Source organism: Gopherus flavomarginatus, chromosome 9 (genome assembly GCF_025201925.1).
Source record: "Gopherus flavomarginatus isolate rGopFla2 chromosome 9, rGopFla2.mat.asm, whole genome shotgun sequence".
Classification (NCBI taxonomy): Eukaryota; Metazoa; Chordata; order Testudines; family Testudinidae; genus Gopherus; species Gopherus flavomarginatus.
Window position 1 is genome coordinate 41,955,036 of NC_066625.1, and position 11,323 is coordinate 41,966,358.

The 11,323-nt window shown below is 58.7% G+C and overlaps 3 non-coding genes across 3 annotated transcripts; all 3 read right to left on the reverse strand.

Annotated features, from left to right (window-relative positions):
• Positions 1-2,796: 2,796 nt before the first annotated feature.
• On the reverse strand, positions 2,797-2,868 carry TRNAQ-UUG (transfer RNA glutamine (anticodon UUG)). Its single transcript has one exon. It is a non-coding gene; the product is annotated as a tRNA-Gln (tRNA).
• Positions 2,869-5,188: 2,320 nt separating this feature from the next.
• TRNAF-GAA (transfer RNA phenylalanine (anticodon GAA)) lies at positions 5,189-5,261 on the reverse strand. The gene has a single exon. It is a non-coding gene; the product is annotated as a tRNA-Phe (tRNA).
• Positions 5,262-6,188: 927 nt separating this feature from the next.
• On the reverse strand, positions 6,189-6,270 carry TRNAS-UGA (transfer RNA serine (anticodon UGA)). The gene has a single exon. It is a non-coding gene; the product is annotated as a tRNA-Ser (tRNA).
• Positions 6,271-11,323: the final 5,053 nt, after the last annotated feature.

Below are 11,323 nucleotides of genomic sequence, written 5' to 3' on the forward strand. Positions count from 1 at the left end.
TGAGTTGCCCTTGGGGAGTGAGCAGGTCACAGCACGTCACAGCCCCAGCGCACGTCACAGCACCAGCCAGGCCGGCTCCAGCCACCAGCTCAGCAAGCAGGTGCTTGGGGCAGCCAAGGGGAAGAGGCGGCACATCGGGCTCTTTGGCAGCAATTCGGCAGCAGGTCGCTCGGTCCCTCTCGGAGGGAAGGAGCTGCCACCAAATTGCATCCGAAGAATAAGGCAGCGCAATGGAGCAGCCGCCGATTGCGATCCTGGGTTGTTTTTTTTTCCCCGCCGCTTGGGGTGGCAAAAACCCAGCCCTGGCCCCAGCACATCACAGCCCCAGCACACATCATAGCACGTCACAGCCTGGGGCAGGGAGATATTGGGGGACGGGATGAGGGGAGAATGGGGGACGGAGAGACCCAGCCTTATAGACCCATAGGGGCAGGGAGATATTGGGTCAGGGGATGAAGGGAGGGAGAGACCCAGCCCCATAGACCCATAGGGGCAGGAGATATTGGGGTCAGGAGGAGAGGAGAGGGGGTTGGCAGAGACCCAGCCTGGGGTGCAGGGGAAATGCGGTGGGGTGGAGGGAGGTGGGGAACAGAAGAGACATGTGTGGAGTGGTGAAATGTTGGTCCAGGGAAACTGAGTCTCTCCCAGGACATGCTGTGCAGGGGGGAGCACAGGGGCAGAGAGAGAGACCCAGCCCCACAGAGCCCAGGAGGGATATTGGGGGCAGGGGAGGGATGGAGGGATGAGAGACCCAGGCCCATAGAACTCCCCTGGCTACCAAGTTTGGGGAGAGGGGGGAACCGCCCCACAGCACTTGCTGGCGGCATGGCTGGGAACCAGGGGAGTGGACCAGGCTGGGGCTGGGTCACTCTACTTACCATGCAGTGAGTGCAGGGGCGGGAGGGCGGGACTGGGGCGGAGCAGGGGCAGGGGCCATGGGGAAGAGCCAGGCAGCCCCTCCTGCAGCATCTCCCAGCCCCAGCTCCCCACTGCTCTGCCTTCTCCCCTGAGCATGCCGGCACTGCTCCACTTCTCCTGCCTCCCAGGCTTGCGGTGCCAATCAGCTGTTTAGTGCGACAAGCATAGGAGGGGAGGAGAATTAGAGCGGGGACGGCGTGCTCAGGGGAGAAAACAGAGCAGAGGTGAGCTGGGACAGGAAGCGGTTCCTCTGCACACCCCCGCCCTTGTTACTTGCTGCGGGAAGCCCTCTCCCCGCACGCACCCAAGCCCCCTCCCCAGCTTACCTCCTCTCCACTGCCTCATCTGAGTGTGGCTTTTGGTTCCCCCAACCACTTGGCACCCTAGGCAGCTGACTAGTTCGCCTAGTGGTTGCACCGGTCCTGGACACTGCCTATCAGCAGGATTCCTCCTCCTCCTCCTCAGTAAGATTAAATTTCCGCAGCTAGACAGCTGGTGCATCTGCTGCACCACAGTCCCCCATGCCTGAGCCTCCCTGCCAAAGCCCTGCACCCGGCTCCAGAGAATTAAGTCTCGCATCTCACTGGGAACTCGACTTCTTGTTCTCAGAGAGTCTTGGCCCCCCTCAGTAGCTGACCTGAGAAACACAGCGTCTGCAAAAGCAGCAAAGAGTCATGTGGCACTTTATAGACTAATAGACATATTGGAGCATGAGCTTTCGTGGGTGAATCCCCACTTCGTTGGATGCATCAGTGTTTGCCTTTTCCAAAGAAGTCCCTGGAGTGCCTTTTTTTATGTGTCCCCGTGGCCTAATGGCTAAGGCATCTGATTTCGGATCAGGGGTTTGAGAATTTGAGTCCCTTCATGGTTGTGCTTGTGCAGCTTTACCTTTGGGCTAAAAGTCCTGCTCCCTTCAGGGCTGAAACCTCTTCTTGGCTGCTCAGGCCAATGCTCTGGCTTCAGCTAGAGCCCTGGGAAGGAGTTGGGGGGAATGGGCATCACAAAGGCTGGGGCAGGAGCCCCAGGTGCTTCCAGTGTAGCCTTTGCCCTTCCTGACTTGCCAAAGAAAATGGGCGGCTGCCCGGGCTAGTGTGTAGAGCAGTTTCCCTCTTCCAAATGTGCGCCAGTCTCTGTGTTTGAGGTGGTTTGCTACATGGAGCCTGGGTGTTTCTCTGCTTCTCGCCAGCTAGAGAAAAGCCTCTTGGGGTAAAATCTCCTGCCCCATGGCAAAAGTGAGCACCTTGAGTGGGAATGGTAAGAGGCCCCACCAGGGGGGTTGGCCCTGCTTTCCTACCCTCTTCGATAACGGCCACAGACCATCAGCAGCTGCCTCGCATGCTGGTCTGTGGGTGGCCTTCAGTGGGTGTTTGGCATGGCAGGGAGCAGGCTGGCTGAGTGTTTTTGTGCCTGTCTGAAGGCCACACATAGGCATGGTCCTGCCCTCCTCTTGCCCTGTCCTCGGTTGTTGTGTGGCTTTTAAGCCTTCCCTTGGAGCTGTCAATGCCAGCCGCCTCTGCTCTAGGTGCCCAGAGGAGGAGAGGTGTGCTGGGCTCCAGCCTGGGAAGCCTGGCCCTGGCACTCCTTCCTTTAAATGCCATGTGGGCAAGAGGAAGAGCTGCAGCTGCAGGGACCAAAGTTGTGGACATCAGATGAAGCAGCAAGAAACCAAACCATCAGGTCAACCCGCAGGAATCTCTAGCCAGACTGTTAAGTTCTAGGACCCCACCCTATAGCGGCCAGCTGGACCAAAGACCTATCTCCAGTGGGCATCAGTGACCCATGAGGAGGAGAAAAAAACCTTGCTGAAGTTTACCCAGGTAGAAAGTAACTACACACATTGAGCTCCAAGACTTTGCAGCAAACTACAATATCTGCAGGAGGTCCCACTGAGATTTGAACTCAGATTCCAGGATTCAAAGTCCTGAGTGCTGCCCATTACACCATGGAACCTGCTCCCGTTTTGTTTTCTAGACCCCTGTGTCTCTCGGCTGACTGGTTTGCACTCTGCACTTATTGCTTCCCACCAGCGGCTTCCTCTCGCAGGACTCTCTCTCCTCCTCCAGCGACTGTTGTCCTGCACTATGGGATCCGCGGGTCCTGCCCTGAGTCCCCACATCCCCCTGCTTGGTCTCCATTCCCTGCAGGCTGCAAAAATGTCAGGGGAGGACGCCCCTCCCTTCACTCGGTGCTCCCGCTCATATCGGCCAGCTGCAGCCTCATCTCATGGAACTCGGGCAGCTGTCACTTGATCCGGTTGTACAGTCACAGGATCACTGGCTCCCCAGCCTGGATGCTCTTGTGGAAATCCCACAGGCAACACTGCAGGACTTGGCAGCATTGGTTTCTTTGATATTGCGGTGTTTGCCTGACCGCTGGAACAAAGCCGCCAACTCCTCCCTCACCGACTTCCGTCAATCCCTCTGGTTGCCATAGAACCCTCTGATGCTTTCCTGTTCTGCCAACACCGCCATGTCTCACCCCCCTGCTCCTTTATCTTGCAAGCTCTGGATGTTCAGCTTCCAATGTCCTCTGCCCTGGGTCAGGGACAGGGACAGCTCCAGGCACCAGCGCAGCAAGTGCATGCCTGGGACGGCAAGCTGCAGGGAACGGCCTGCCGGTCACTGTGAGGGTGGCAGTCAGGCTGCCTTCAGCAGCATGCCTGCAGGAGGTCCTCTGGTAATGTGGATGTTGCCTCTCTCCTGATTCCTGAGGAAAGGAACCTTTCCAGGAAATGGCCATGGATTCTGGGAATCTGCATGTGTCTGGTAGAGAAGCACCAGGAATCATTTGGCTCCTGGCACAAAAGGCAATTTAAAACTGGGTGCTAAGACAGGGGCTTAAACCCTGGATCCTCAGATTAAGAGCTTGATATGCTACCAACTGAGCTAGTTGAGATCATCTTCCCCATTCACCACAAGAGCGAGCAGAGGGACAAAAGAGAGGCAAAAAATGTCCGCAGAACCCCTCCTCTTTTTCTGCACAGCCACTGACTGTCAGCAGGATTACTCCTCCTCCTCCCTTCTGTGCCTCAGTGTGACTAAATCTCCACACCTAGACAGCCGGTCCATCCGCTGCACCCCAATCCCCCATGCCTGAGCCTCCCTTCCAAAGCCCTGCACCTGGCTCCATAGAATTAAGTCTCACGTGTTGCTGGGAACTCGACTTCTTGTGCCCAGAGAACTCTCAGCCCGCCTCACTAGATGACCTGAGAAACACAGTGTCTGCCTTTTCCAAAGAAGTGCTTAGAGGGTCTTTTCTTCTGTTACCATGTGGCCTAATGGATAAGGCGTCTGAGTGTGGATCAGAAGATTGAGGATTTGAGTCTCTAGGTGGTTGTGTTTCTGCAGTTTTACTATTGTGCTGAACGTCCTGCTCCCTTCAGGGCTGGAACCTCTTCTTGGCTGCTCAGGCCAATGCTCTGGCTTCAGCTAGAGCCTGGGAAGGAGTTGGGGGTTGGGTGTCACAAAGGCTGCGGCAGGAGCCCCATGTGCTTCCAGTCTAGCCTTTGCCCTTCCTGACTTACCAAAGAAAGTGGGCGGCAGCCTGGGCTAGCGTGTGCACCTGTCCCTGTGCTGGAGGGTACTTGCTACATAGCGTCTTGGGAGCCTGGGTGTTTCTCTGCTTCTTGCCAGCTTGGGAAAAGCCTCTTGGGGTAAAATCTCCTGGCCCACAGCAAAAGTGAATACCTTGAGTGGGACCAGTCAGAGGCCCCACCATGGGGGCTGGCCCTGGGCCCTGCTTTCCTACTATCTTCTGATGTTGGCTACAGAGCATCAGCAGCCGCTCCGCATGCTGGTGACCTTCAGTGGGTGTTTGGCATGGCAGGGAGCAGCCTGGCTGGGTGTTTTTGTGCCTGTCTGAAGGCCACACCTAGATATGGTCCTGCCCTCAGTTGCTCTGTGGCTTTTAAGCATTCCCTTGGAGCTGTCAGCACCAGCTGCCCAGAGGAGGAGAGGTGTGTGGGGTCACTTTTACAGATGCCCCTTCCTTGGTACTGCACTTGCTCAGCTGCACAGAAGAGTTTTCATCCCCAACCCCTGCTTAGCAGCCCTCTGGCACCATTCCTGAGGCTGCCCTGCCTCACTTTCTTCCCACCATGTTGGGAAAGACAGCTCTCATCATTAAAGGTCAGATGGGCCAACTAGGGGCAAGTAAGCCCCTTCTGTGTTTTCCTACTGCAGATCCCAAGGTCAGGAACTCACCTTGGGTGGAGGCACTGCTGTGCTCCCAGAGGGCAAGCCATCTCTGCACAAAGCATAATGACAGGGATTGCCAAAGCCCAGGATTAAACCAGGGACCTTTAGATTTTCAGTCTAACGCTCGCCCAACTGAGCTACTTTGGCAGTTGCATGACAGTGTTTTGGCCTGTTGTTTCTCTATCTGGGATGTTTTTGTCAGCAGTCGCACACAAAAAGGACAGGAAAAGAATGGCTCCTTCACACCCCCACTGGAGGAACCCGGCGCCCTTAGCTGTGGTGAGTAAGAAGTGTCTGTTAGCTGACAGGGCCTGTCCCCCAGGAGCTGGAACAGTAGCTGCCACCTCACCCTTGGCTCCAGGCTGTGAGAAATGCTCATTGCCTGGCTGCATGGGCGGATGTTGCTCCGTGCTCTGGAGAGCGTCTGTATAGGTCTTTCAACCCCCCGTCTTCAATGAGACAGTCTGGTAAGGTCTCAAGTGTCCCCTCCGGCCTGGCAGCTGAGAGTCTGTGCAGACATCAACCCCTCTGCCAGCCCCAGAGCCAGCAGCAGCGCCATGACCCCCCCAGCACCACAGGGGCACTCAATGCACTTGCTGTGGGGAAATGGCTCCTTAGTGTCCAGCTGCTAGAGTGAGAGTCAGGAGAGAGCAGTGTCTGGCTCACCTTGGGGGAGAGAAGAGACCTGATGAGTGCGGATCTCCCTCAGCCTTCCCCGCAATGCTGGTCAGTTGTATTGTCACTGTGATAGTCAGTGCTTCCCTTCAGGGCCGGCCCTAGAGGGGTCCGGGGCAAATCCCATGGAGTCACTGACTTGGCTCCTTTCACACACTAGAGAGAGGAGCAGAACCAGGGTTATGGCTGATCTATGGGGCACTAGATGAGTGGCAGAGGCTACAGGCACTGAGAGTTTGCCTGACACCTCAGGGACACAGGGGGTGGTGGTGGTGTCCCAGGCATCTCTATGAAAGGAGCAGAAGAGGATTTACTTGGGGTGGGGAGAGACTTGAGAGTGTCTCAGGGGGTTGTACACAGGGAATTGCTCGGATAAGATACTGGCTAAAACACAGGCCTCGCTGTGAGCAGGATTTGAACCTGCGCAGAGGAACCCTATTGGATTTCAACTCCAACACCTTAACCACTCAGCCATCACAGTTGAAGTGCAAATGTGCCCCAATGCCAGAGAAACTGGTAAAGAATCACAATGACCAAGTGTGAAGTCATCTGAACTACAGAATTCCCACCGCAAACCTGGCTCCCAAAGCACAGGGGGGATTTGGATTTGTTCTCTTTGCTTAGCCATGTGCAGTCGCACAGAGAGCGTGTTTAAAAGTCTCCCCTCCCACAGAGCGGGAATAGGAAATTATTCTCAACTTGAAGCCTGATGCGCGGGAACTCTGCCCAGTCCATTGGCAGAGGTGGGGAGGGAACCCAGTGGCCCACCCCGCTCGAACAGCCACTGTCCAGTCCCATTGGAGAGCCAGGGAGGGAAGGCAGCTCCCAGCCCCCGGAGGAATGAACGGTCCCCACTCCCCTGGAAGAGCTGGGGAGGGAATGCAGAGCCCCGTCGCTGCAGGAATGGATGCTCCTCAGTCCCATCGCAGAGCCGGGGAGAGAACCCAGCGCCCTACCCCCGCTGGAACGGATGCTCCCCAATCCCCTCATAGAGTTGGGGAGGGAAGACAGCGCTCCCCACCCACTGGAACCGCCGCTCCGCAGTTCCCTCGCAGAGCTGGGGAGCGAACCCAGTGCTCCGCCCCCGCAGGAACAGCTGCTCCCCTGTCCCCTGGCAAAGCTGAGGAGGGAAGGCTGAGCCCCGTCTCTGTAGGAATGGCCGCTCCCCATTCCCCTCGCAGAGCTGGGGAGGGAAGGCAGCGCCCCGCCCCCGCAGGAACGGCCTGTACCCAGTCCCCTCACAGAGCTGGGAAGGAAACCCAGTACCCCGTCGCCACTGGGACCTCCGCTCCCCAGTCCCCTTTCAGAAGTGGGGAGGGAAAGCAGCGCTCCACCCCTGCAGGAACGGCCACTCCTCATCCCCCTGGCAGAGCTGGGGAGGGAACCCAGCGTCTCGCCCCCGTAGGAACTACTGCACCCCAGTCTTCTCGGGGAGCTGGGGCGAGAAAGCAGCGTCCCGCCCTCGCTGGAATGTCAGCTTCACAATCTGCTCGCAGAGGTGGGGAGGGAAGGAAGCACTCCGCCCCCGCAGGAAAGACCGGGTCCCAGTTCCCTATCAGAGCTGGGAGGGGAATCCAGCGCCCCACCCCCGCAGGAATGGCCTCTCTCCCGCGCCCTCGCAGAGCTGGGGAGGGAAGGCAGTGCCTCGCTCCAGCAGGAACGGCCATTACCCAGTCCCCTCATAGAGCAGGGGAGGGATCCCAGCTCCCCGCCCCTGCAGGAACAGCAGTTCCTCCATCCCCTCGCACAGCTGGGGAGGGAAGGGAACGCCCCGCCCCCGCAGGAACAGCCGCTCCCCAGTCCCCTCGCAGAGCTGGTGAGGGATGGCATAGCCCACCCCCACACGAATGTCCGCTCCCCATTCCCCTCGCACAGCTGGGGAAGGAAGGGAGCTCCCGCCCCCGAAGGAACAGCCGCTCCCCAGTCCCTTCGCACGACTGGAGGGAACACAGCGCCCCGCCCCTGCAGGAACGGCTGCTTCCCAGTCCCATCGCAGTACTGGGGAGGGAACACAGCGCCCCGCCCTCGTGGGAATGGCCGCTCCCCAGTGCCCTCACAGAGCTGGAGAGGGAACACAGCGCCCCGCCCCTGCAGGAATGGCCACCCCCAATCCCCTCTCAGAACTCGAGTGGGAAAGCAGCCCACCCACCCCTCTGGAATGGCGGCCCCACAGTCCACTCGCAGAGCTACGGAGGGAGGCAGCACCCCGCCCCAGCAGGAACGGCCGCTCCCCAGTCCCCTGGCAGAGCTGGGGAGGGAAGGCAGCACCCTGGCCCACTTGAACGGTCGCTCCCCAATCCCCTGGCAGAGCTGGGGAGGGAAAGAGCGCCCTACCCCTGTTGCAGGCACAGAGGGTGCCCGAGGCAAGCAGCAGTGGTTTGTGCCTGGAGTGCTTAGCGCCAATGAACACACACCAGGGTGGAGAAGCAAACAAAGTTTATTTGAGATCTCAAAGCGGTGCTGGGAGACTTGACATGCCTCAGATCCAGCCCCCTACACAAGCGGCTTCCTCCCTTTATATCCCAGTTGTTTTCTGAGAACTATTTCTTGCTGACTAGCTGATCTCTCACTCCCCCATCCTGTCCCATCCAGCTGCAGTGTCTTTTCTCACTCAATCCTTTGTTTTCCCCCTTCCTCCACCCTCTCCGCTGCTGAGACATGGATACTGTATCTAAAAGTGACCTTGAAACTTGCTTCAATTCAGCTCCAGTGTGTTACAGCAGGAAACTGGCTGTTACAATCAGAAAAGTAACTGCTGACAGTACGTTTTACAGCTCTTAACATATTAGGTTACACTAGGTTACACAAAGTGTTAAACATGGAGGAACATGGGTTCATTGTGGTCTACAACAGGAGGGCTTCATTGACACTTGTGGTCTACCACCCTGCCGACTTACCTAGGGTTATGCCTAGTGACACCAACACCCCTGCAGGAACGGTCGCTCCTCACTCCTCTCGCAGAGCTTGGAGGGAACCTAGGGCCCCGCCCCTGGTGGAACGGCCGCTCCCCAGTCCCCTCGCAGAGCCGGGGATGGATCCCAGCGCCCCGCCCCTGCTGGAACTGCCACTGCCCAGTCCCCAGGTAGAGTTGGGTAGGGAAGGCATCTCCTTACCCCCGCTGGACTGGCCGCTCCCCAGTCCCATCGCAGAGCTGGGAAGGGAATCCAGCACCCCACCCCCGGAGGAATGACAGCTGCCCAGTGTGATGGAGTAGGGGCTGTCTGTGTGGGGGATGGGAGAGTCGGGGATGTCTTCAGGTGAGGGAGCGGATCTTTAACCCTGTAACCTTAGCCAGGTAGGGGGGAGGGGGTTAGCACCTTTTCCTGGGAAGCTGGACAAAGCAATCTGCCGGCTGGAGGAGGGGCAGTTCAGTTTCAGTTTTGGGATAGGTGAGGAGAATTCAGGGGATCCTATGCTGGACCCAAGCACCCTGAAACTCCAGAAGGACTCGATTGAGGGGTCCTGACTGTGCCTGCAAGCTCTGCTGTAACCTGCATTCCTGTTGTCCAATAAACCTTCTGTTTTACTGGCTGCCTGAGAGTCACTGTGAGTCCCAGGAAGAGGGGTGCAGGACCGGACTCCCCCACATTCTGTGACACCCAGTCCCCTCAAAGAGCTGGGAGGGGAACCCAGCACCCTGCTGCCGCAGGAATGGCTGCTCCCTAGTCCCCTCGCAGAGCTGGGGAGGGAAACCAGTGCACTGGCCCCGCAGGAATGGCCACTCCCCAGTTCCCTGCAAAAGCTGGAGAGGGAACGCAGCCCCCCACCCCCCGCTGGAACGGCCGCTCCGCAGTGCCCTCCCAGAGCTGGGAAGGGAACCCAGTGCCCCACCCAGTGCCCCACCCACAACTCTCCTGGCAGAGCTGGGGAGTTAAGGCACAGCCCCGCCCCTGCTTCACCGGCCGCTCACCAGTCCCCTCGCAGAGCCGGGGAGGGAAGGCAGCGCCCCATCTCTGCAGGGATGGCCGCTTCCTAGTTCCTTCACAGAGCTGGGGAGAGAAGGTGGCACCCCGCCCCTGCTGGAACGGCTGCTCCCCATTCCCATTGCACAGCTGGGAAGGGAACATAGCGCCCGACCACCACAGGAACGACCGCTGCCCAGTCCCTTCCCAGAGCTGGGAGGGGAACCCAGCACCTGACCCCCGCAGGAACGGCCGCTCTCTAGTCCCCTCGCAGAGCTGGGGAAGAAGGCAGCGCCCCGTCCCCGCCGGAATGGCTGCTCCCTTGTTTCATCTCAGAGCTGGGAAGGAAGGGCAGCAAACCGCCCCCACAGGCACGGTCACACCCTTGTCCCCTCGCAGATCTGGGGAGGAGAGGCAGCTCCCCACCGTCCCTGGTACGGCCTATCCCCAGTCCCCTCTCAGAGCCGGGGAGGGAACTCAACGCGCAGCACCCTCGGGAACGGCCGCTCCCCAGTGCCCTGGCAGACCCAGGGAGGGAACCCAGTGCCCCGCCCCAGCATGGTCGGTGGCTCCTCAGTCCCCTCGCAGAGCTGGCGAGAGAAATCAGTGCCTTGCCCTCGCAGCAACGGCCACTCCCCAGTCCCACTGTACAGCTGGGTAGGGAAGGAAGCGCCCCGACCAAACTGGAACGGCCACTCCTCAATCCCCTTGCAGAGCCAGAGAGGGAACATAAAGCCCCACCCCCGCTGGAATGGCTGCTCCCCAGTCCCCTGGCATAGCTGGGGAGGGAAGGCAGAGCCCTCCCCCCCCCAAACAGCCGCTCCCCAGTCCCCTGGCAGAGCTGGGGAGGGAAGGAAGTGCCGCACCCCCACAGGAACGACCGCTCCCCAGTGGCCTTGCAGAGCTGGGAAAGGAACCGAGCTCCCCGTCCCCGCAGGAACGGCTGCTCCCCAGTCCCCTCGCACAGCTGCCAAGGGGAGGCAGTGCCCCAATCCCGAAGGAACGGCCACTCCCCAGTCCCCTGGCAGAGCTGGGGAGGGAAACCAGCGCCCCACACCCACAGGAACGGCCACTCCCCAGTCCCCTCGTAGAGCTGGGGCGGGAACCCAGCACCACGCCCCCACAGGAACGGCTGCTCCCCAACTCCCTGGCAGAGCTGGCTATGGAAGGAAGCGCTCTGCACCCGGAGGAACGGCCGCTCCCCATTCCCGTCGCATAGCTGGGGAGGGAAGGCAGCGCCCCGCCCCCGCTGGCACCGCCGCTCCCCAGTCCCCTCGCAAAGCTGGGAAGGGAACCCAGTGCCCCGCACCAGCAGGAATGGTCACTTTCCACTCCCCTCGCAGACCTGGTGTGATGTTATGAGTATAATATAATATCTCATTGAAAGGAGACAGGGCCAGAAAGAGTTAATTAACTCATCTCACCAACTGACCTGACCCATGAGTGAACCTTAAGAACTGGATAGCAAGATATGTAAATGAATAGAGCTTTGAAATGCAAGTCTGCATTGTTAGAGGTAGAAGGGGAGGTGTTTCCTCAGATCTTGTGATGTAAGCAAACAAGTCTTGTCTATTGCTATAGTTTTAATTTAAAGATCAAAAAAGGAATATTAGCATTTAAGATGATACTTGA